Source organism: Cyprinodon variegatus, unplaced genomic scaffold, assembly GCF_000732505.1.
Source record: "Cyprinodon variegatus isolate N-32 unplaced genomic scaffold, C_variegatus-1.0 Scaffold358, whole genome shotgun sequence".
In the NCBI taxonomy this organism is placed as follows: Eukaryota; Metazoa; Chordata; class Actinopteri; order Cyprinodontiformes; family Cyprinodontidae; genus Cyprinodon; species Cyprinodon variegatus.
The window spans coordinates 217,117-226,309 of NW_015150811.1; positions in this window are offsets into that span (position 1 = coordinate 217,117).

Below are 9,193 nucleotides of genomic sequence, written 5' to 3' on the forward strand. Positions count from 1 at the left end.
GTGAGGTGAGCTGGGCTAAAGTTGACCAGAGTCAGAGGTCAAATGTCATACAACTAAAGGCAAGCTCACCATGTGGAAAATTGGTCCCATCCACATCCATTATTTATTACATAGGTGCAATAGTTACATTTATTACAATAACCTTCATAATGATTTTATTTTTATAAAATTAAACAGAGCAAATGTGAAAACTCTACATTTATCAGACCGCAAACTCATTAGTAGTTTCACTTCTTTAGATCGATAACTTTTTACCTGTTTTTTGTATACCCTATATGTATAAAAGGTACATACGTTTTTTTTTCTTCTTTTTTTTCAATGCTGTGCTGCATGGAGGCAACACTTGCTAATTTGCTAGAAGGTTAACGTGGTGTTTTTCTTTTTCTTTTTTTTTTTTTTTTAGTTTGTTGGTATTTAATACAGCTGGTATGATGATATACTTTTTTAAAGTCAGCATAACATAAAATTTAATTGCCCTTCAGGTTATGGAAATATCATTTTAATACAACTCAGGTTTTTAAGAAAATGGTGACTTAGGGGAGTGGCGGCCAAGTTGTTAGGGCATTGCGCTTGGCATCCTGAGGTTCTGAGTTCAATCCCCCCTCCCACAGACTGCCACTCTGGGCCCATGAGCAAAGACCCTTAACCCCACACTGCTCCCTGGGTGCTGCGCAATGGCAGCCCACTGCTCCCCAAGGGAATGGGTTAAATGCAGAAAGTTCATTTCGTTGCTCTGAACATTGACAGTGTAATGACAATAAAATGCTGGAAAAAAATTTTTTAGTCAAATAATAAGATAAATAACCTTTAGATTACCTCATCAATTGTCAACTTGCATCCTTAATTTAGATTTTTCTCTCATTTTGTTTCCCCCATCTTCTCACTGTCAATCAATCAATTTTTCACATTATCACATTTCCTTGTTCTCCACTTTGCAATCCCCCTTTACTTCCTCTCCACACACACCCGTCTCTTCTACCTCAGGTTAAGTCCCCATCATCATCTCCTTGACATTTTTCAGCTTTTCTAGCAACTGAGCACTGCTAAAGGCTATAATCTCTCCTCCAGAGCTCACTGCTGATTGAGTCCACAGGGAACCTACAGGAAAAGACAAATGGATGTACTGAGCAAAGAAGCATCTTAGAAGAAAAAAGCTACAGAACAAATGATGGGGTAAGAACACATTAACAGGAAAAGAACAGCCCTCAATAAAAGGAGGGCTACGTAGGATTTTGTGATAACCCACTGTTTGAAAAATCTCCCTCTCCTACCATCTTTGAAGTCTTTATATAGATCATACATTTGTTTATATTACTCAGTTTCCAATTTATCACCACTGTACTAGAGAGCTCTATCAGAAAATTTGTAAACTGAGATGGAGAGTAAAATTATTCTTGTGTGCGTGTTAAGATTTCTCTGAAACATTGCCAATCCTCTTAGGCATTACTAGGGCCTCACAACAGGCTTAGACTACACAATATGAAACATCAGCAAGAACATCAATGATCTCTGTAGAGTCTTAAAGATGTTTAGTGAGGCACCAGGAAAGCTGTGAACTCATTTTGCATAAATAATCGATGAGCTTCCTGACTGTTTTAAGCATGATTGGTCCTTCAGAGAGTTCGATATCAATACCAAGTAGGTATCAAATCAATGCTATCAAAGTGAGATGGTTATATATTTTTTTTATTTTATAATTTTTGCACTGCTGCCATTTATTCATAAAAAAGGCAAAATGAGGTAAAACGAAGTAGCAGGGGCACCTCCACACCTTTGTGCTTGTTTTGCATAGGGGGATTGGGCCACAGTGCTACCTCAGGTAATTATCCTTTGACATTTTTTATAAAATTTATTGTGGTCTGATAAATTTGTATACATTATAAATCCTGAATATGAGTGCAATCATGGTTACATACAGAGAGCGGAGCCAAAAGGCAAAAGGCAATAGGCGATCTATGTCCCTGCCCTAATCTGTGGTCATTAGCTTTGGGTTGTCACCGAAAAGGGTCGTCACCGAAAGAACGAGATTCTGGATAAAAGCGGCAGAAATGAGTTTTTCCGTAGTTTGGCTGGGCTCTCCCTCAGAGATAGGGTGAGGAGCTCAGTCATCCGGAGAGGACCGCTGCTGCTCCACGTCGAGAGGAGCCAGCTGAGGTGGCTCGGGCATCTTGTTAGGATGCCTCCTGGATGTCTTCCTGGTGAGTTGTTCAGGGCACGTCCCACCAGGAGACCCAGAGGGAGACCCAGGATACCAGGGTATGCTGGAGGGACTGTGGCTGGCCTGGGTGCGCCTTCGGGTTCGAAGTCTGGGCTTCCCTACTGAAGTTGCTACTCCCGCAACTTGACCCTGGATAAGCGGAAGAGGATGGATGGATGGATACATAATAAAAGTGTTGTTACCAAACTCTCTGCTTCATAAATGTTCTTCCAATTTTTGAACTTTAAATATTAATATCATGTTATGAAAGTAATGACCTATAAACTCCAAATTCTGTTCTAGGTTTTTTAGAAAATACAAAAAGGGAAAAATGCATAATATCTAAAAAGATCAGAGGTTTGATGGCATCAAAACTAATGAATCAAAAAGGATTAGCATTGGTATCAGTGATACTGGCTGAATAATAAAATAAGTAGGATAACCCTCCTGTACTGCATAAAATAAGAGTGTGAGGCCTATTTTGTGAAGAACACTGCTTAAAACAGAGCAGATAACCATTTTAAAATACAATTGTGTCTCTGGCAAAGCTAATTGGAAATGAAAGCATTTACACACAAAACCATAGCATATAAAAAGAAAATAAAAATTAGACAGTACAGAAAAGAAAAAAAAAAAAAAACGTCTCATAAAAAAAAAATTACTAGTCTGCAGTTATAAAAAATTGGCATTATCTATGGTGTTCAAGCATTTTCATATGAGAGAATTTCCCCGCTGGCCATGCTGGTATCATTCCAAGTATCTGATCATGCCCACGTCAGGCTGGCGGGAAGTTATTTCATGCAATGCTCTTGGCACTGCAGCTATAAAGAGCATTGCTAGTCAGTACTGCTGTAGCTACAACACAAAGGGTCATGCCAAGCAGCCGAAATGAAGAATCTATCGTCTGCATGTCAATACCTACCCTTGTTGGTGTCTCCTTCTCATAAATGATATACCATTTTAGCTCTGCTTTTGCTTGTAAAGATTAAATAATTTAAGGCCAGCGAAGCCGTAGCTGGTATTGTTATGCGACAATTATGAGGTGTACGATACGATCCAACACAATCAAAGATTTACATTATATACACACGATAGAAATTGTTCTAGTAATCCAAACATTACCGGGTGCCTTCTTGTGGTTGCTCTTCCAGTTGTTTGCCACTGATGTACTTAGCCAGTGTGGCAAATAGTTTTTCAGCTGTTGGTTCACGCTTGTCGAACCATTTTAGAGGGAAAAAAGAGACGTAAAAAAATTAGTCCGCGTAAAATGTAATATATAGTAACCAAGTCTCCACTTAGGATTTGCGCTATCATACTGGGTCAATATCAAAGCTGATCTTTACTCAAAGTTGTAATATGTCATATTGGAAATTAAAAGTTTGCGTGGGGACACCGCTACTTTATCTCAATTTTGCAACTTAGTCTACAGAATGTAAAGTTTAATCATATTGTTAGCCGTCCACTTAGATGACAGATTTAGTCTGACTTAATAAGTTCAATCACACAATCAGGACACCATCTTTAGACAGATTCTTATGAAGCAAACTTGCTCCAGCGCACATTGGCAGCCGGCCTCAGGATATAATATGCCAAAAAAAAAAAGACATGCCAAAAAAAGAAAAACTTTTTGTGTATTAAACAGATTAAATAAAATCATGAAAAACATGTAAAAAATGTTCCTTAAAAAATTTGGTCCACTTACAGCTTTAATGTAGATGTAAGATCTTCCTCATCTGTCACACCTAATGACATGCTTAGCTACTAAAATTGCTGCAAGGTTTTTATTTAGGTCTTTATATCTGTTTCAAAAATGTCTAAAACCTTATACCGTAATTAAATACTAACAGAATAGGGACATTTATATTCGCAATACACTTTCAGTATTTGATTTGGTTTTCAACCTGAACTGTTTATATACTAAAATACAGCAATAATATAATTTTTCATAACCTTAAATAGAGTTCTGAGTATATGACTGCATTTTAGCCAGACTACAGTTTCAATAGAAGTATAAAAAACCTCCTGTCAAACAAGCTCACACACAGTGGGATACACACATATCCCAACTTTCCAATAACCAAAAGCCGGATTCATGCCTTATGGATGAATGTGGAGCAGAACCAGCAACAGGCAGGTTTTGTTCAGGTAGGTGTGTGATGTGCAGCGCAGCGTGACAGACAGTAAATCTAAATCGTCCGGTGGGCAGGTACAAGGCTTTAATGGATTCCCAGGATAGCGAAGAGATGTTTTAGCCCAAGCATACCCTTGGCTCTGGATTGATATCTGTCTGTGACTAAATATTCTGGATTATAAATGGAAATTAGCTTATTTGATCTGTCCTATGTTTGTAAGCCAATTTGTTTCTAGAAACCTCACAGCCAAGGAGCTCCTTTTGATATGAGCAATACAATCCCAAAAGGAAGTGTATATTCAAGTCAGAGGACTTAACTAAGATAAGGCTCCAGTGGGAACTGAATTAAATTTCAATGTTAAATAGGTAGATCTGATGTTCTTCTGTTAGCATAGGTATAATGTAACCTTCAAATAATCAAATAAATCAAGAAGACCTTTTTCTGTACTGTACTATATCAATACACAGCAATTTACATGTTTTTAAATGTTTCTCTAAGTTAAGAAGACGCAAACTTTTGAAAGAAGCTGAACCCAAGTGTGGAAATAATTAAAGGAAAAGTTTGATCACATTCAGAATACGAACTTCTGAAAGTACTTTAAGAATTAAATTATTACATACCGTTCAGTAAATGATAAGTGTTTTTAATTTAGAGTAATTTTCATGTGAATGTGCTTTACTGGAGACATTGATGTTTGTCAAACAACTCTACTGCCACCTACCGGTTTGACGTGACGGTGCAGTATCGGCTGTTGAGCAAGACCCAGAGCTGTATCTGGTTTTTGACACAATTTGCTATTATCTATGATGCGACGACTAGTGCACTATGCGAAGCATAAAGTAACCGATTAATGATGTGGGTTTTCTTTCCTGTACAGAAGTTTGATTTACAATCCTCCCTCTTCAAGTTGGCAATCCAACGACCAGGACTGCAGTAACCCGTCCATGGTGGATGAAAGGTGAGACAACTATTTTTTTTCACTTTTACCTGATGTATTACAAAATCCAACTGCCATGCCATGCTATTGTCAGTTTCACTTTAGCTCTTGCGAATTTCAATGGTGACAAAATCTTAAATAATCATTCTTGATTGCAGGCGTGTCTAGTAGTTCCCATTGATTTTGCTTGTAAAACGGGGAAAATGGCACTAGGCTTACTGCACCGGAAGATGTCAGGAGTGAGGTGTTACTATATTTGGGCAAAAATGGCCATTCCCAGACTTAGCAATCATGACGAAAAATATTGTTTTTATTTTTTCTACTGATTAACGCTAAATTCATTAAATCACCACATATGCATTAGTTATAGGTACAAATAATGACCCATTGGTTATTCATTGCTGACCGTACTTTTCCTTTAACAACAAATACTCTATTAGCTAAACAGTTTTAATCTGTCTCTACTTTAACTCAGACCCGACATGTCATACAAGTTCCACAACTTTCTCTAATTTCTTCAATAGACGTCTTAATGGTCCACTTCAACAGTTCAATTTCTTCCAGGTTCCAGGAATGCAGGATCAAAAACCTTAAAGAGCATAAATAAATACAGATTAAACTGCAAAATATGGAGAATCTAGACTCTGTAAATGATCCATTTGTATGAAAATAAAACAAGATTATAGACTTGAGTACACATTTTCTTCTGGAAATCTAAGTATATAGACTTTTTTTTTTTAAACAAGTGCTCCATTTTTCTCTAGTGGTTTCAAAGAGCAGGTCGCTCAAGCACATTTAGAAACATTGTGTGAGACCAGAGAAGTCGATGTTAATGTTTAAATCAATGTGAAATAGGCTCCGCTCAGATATTGATTTTATGTCACCTACACCTATTCAGTTAACAACGGTAATGATAGGCAAAACCATTAAAGAAGATGGGATGACAACCTAAAGTAAAAGTATAATACTCATGTTTACCGTGGTGACAGCTTCACAAGCAATTGCAAGTTCGCAATCAAGATATGCAGCCTGCTGATTGGGGCTAATTCACAACGTAATTTACCACCAGTCAGCTGGCAAAGGGAGGTAATGCTTTGGAAAATGAGGACATTTACCTGGGCCTCACAGTTTTTGGTTTCAGATTAAGGGTCACAGAAATGAATGAAAATCAATCAAAGTCAATGCAAAGTAGAAACACATTTGTGTGGGGCGGTGGGGATTTTATTGGAGAGACCATTTTCCATAAACTGTTGGGGACAAATATCTGGTCCCTATTGGTACAAATGCTGTTTTAGGCTTAGTTATTAGGTTTAGGACTAAGGTGTGAATTGAGTTTAGGTTAGGATTAGTGTTGCGCCGATACCATTTTTTGGCCCCGATACCTGGCTGTGCAGTATCGGCCGATACCGATACCACCATTTTAGGGCAGTATCGGGGCCCCGTCCGATACTGGTATTGGTATCGGTACAACACTAGTTAGGATTATGTATGAATGCGTAATGGTTAGGGTTAGGGTAAGGGTCACGGTTAGCCTGTAGAAATGGGTTAGAAATGAATGGAAGTCAATTCAAAGTCCCTACGGGGATAGAGAAACGTGCTTGTGTGTGTGTAGTTGTGTGTGTGTGTGTCCTTTCTATGTGAGCTGGTTTGCAATGGACAGTCAGAGAGGGGGACAGCATGCCCAAAAAGCCCTGGGGCAGGAGCTTTTGCTAGCCTCTGGCACTCCATCAAAGACAGCAAGATGGGTGAGAGAAAGAGAAAAAGACATGAAAGCGAAACAAGAGGATGGAGACTGGAGAGAGCTCGCGTTGCACAGCATATGGTTTGTGCGAGGAGGCAGATGTGTCTGTTTTTAAGGGGAGAGGTGAGCTCACAACATGCCCTGTTGCGTATGCAATTGAAGAACCCCAGTGGGGCAAAGGACAGCTGTAGTTGCTCACCAGGATTTGATGAGATCATCCAGCCTTTATCTAATACTTTCTGCTTTACACCAATCATCCTCGGTATAATGTCCATATTACAGTTTAATCAAATAAGTCTGACTGGGTTGTTTAAGCTCCGTCATAATTTAGTTATTCTTTTTTAGAATGCTGACAAATTTCTGTTCTGTAAAGCTTTCATTTCAATTTGTGATGATAAAGCTTTATGTCACACTGTATCAAAACTTAACCACTGTTTATTTTCAGATTTGCTTATAATTTCTTTCTCAGAAAACTTAACAGATATTCAGTAATTTGATAACTGCATTCGATTTTATAATATTCTGATACAGCAGAGGTGCTTTTCCACATCTTTTTGTTTTGCCAACATCTCAAAAAACTTTGCTTTACCTGCAAACATATTCCAAAATTAGATCTTTTAAAAAGATGTTTCTTTGTGTAAATTAATTGCTATATTCTTGAGGGGATATTGCTGTTTTTATATCAAAAATGCTTGTCATCAATAACAATCTCTTGCCTGATACATTTTTACATAATTCATCTTCTCCGTGCCCTTGCATTTGTCTTCTATCTACATGCCCTCGCTGTAAACAAAGACAGATGACTATTGTTCCCAGGGGGGCTCATGTGTTTGTCCCATTTTTCCAGATTCCCCCTCCCTGGGCTTGAGATCGTTGCTGATACAGCTGTAAATTACACCACTTGTGTGTATGTGCTACTGCATCCACATATCTGTGTGTGCAAGAGTGATTATTTAGAGGCAGTAAATAAAGAGAAGACAGCAACATGAGGAAATTGTGTGCCGAGACAGTAACTTCAGCTGCGCATTCAGCTCTTTGCTGTTTCACAGCGTTAAGGACACAATCACCAGTGACAGAATTCACAATCCTGTTTTCAAGAACAGGGATAATTTGGCACATTTGCCTCCTAAGACATTTTCCCTGCTTTAACGAGGTTTCTCCTAAATAAAAAAAAAAAAAAAAATGAAAATATTGTCAAAAAAAACTCAATAATTTATTTATATAAACAGACACACATAGAGATGAATTATGTTTGAGTTTGTCAAACACGCAAAACTGAAATACTTAAATAGTTTAAGCATTCATCTTCATATTTGGAGCACAAATATGACTACTTTTTTTACATGCTTATATATTTTTTTTGAACATATGGTGAAATATTTATCAACTTCACAATAAGGAAATGAAAAAAAAAAAAGAAATCAAAACATAATTGATTTCTTAAGAGAGCTTTGGTTTACATACTTGTGTGTATTGTGCATTATATATCATATTTTGTAAAAGAAGTTTCTTTAGTGATTATCATATGTGTCCTCTATTAGAAAACACAGCTCACATCAAACCATTAGATTTAAAATTAGCTGCCACAGTGAGTTATTCAAACAGGAAGTCATAGGTGACACTAGAGAGGTATCTAAATAAAAACGTCAACTGAACAGATGAATGGGTGAAAATATAGCACCAGTCTGGTATTGTTGATGGGATCTTGGAAGGAGATGTTTTGGATCACATTCCTTGACCTTGCATTTGATGCAATGTCCTTTCCCACTCTCCTTGCTGCTGGGGTTATTGCATATAAAAAATGAGTGATGTCATTTAAAAGATCCAGGCTTAGCTGTAACAATTAGCCTAGAAAGACTCATAAAAAACGATCAATTATACAGTTCTGTGGAAAAAAAAAACACGTCTTTGGTGCTGAATCTTTGTGAGTTGCTAGATTTAGATTAGAGATGACTTTCCAGAGTCTTACAATGGTGGTGGAATGAATGTGGTGAAGCAGGAGAGGAGGGTTGCATTTCAACTCAAAGCAAGGGTGTCCTTAGACCTGGGTCTTTAAAACCAGAGTCTTGAATGAACTCCACCGATGCACATGAAGAGACAATTGGTGACCACATAGGGGTCTTCGAGTTGAATTTATTCCTAGGTTGCATTATACTTCATGAGTCTAATTATGTTTGGCTGTCTCT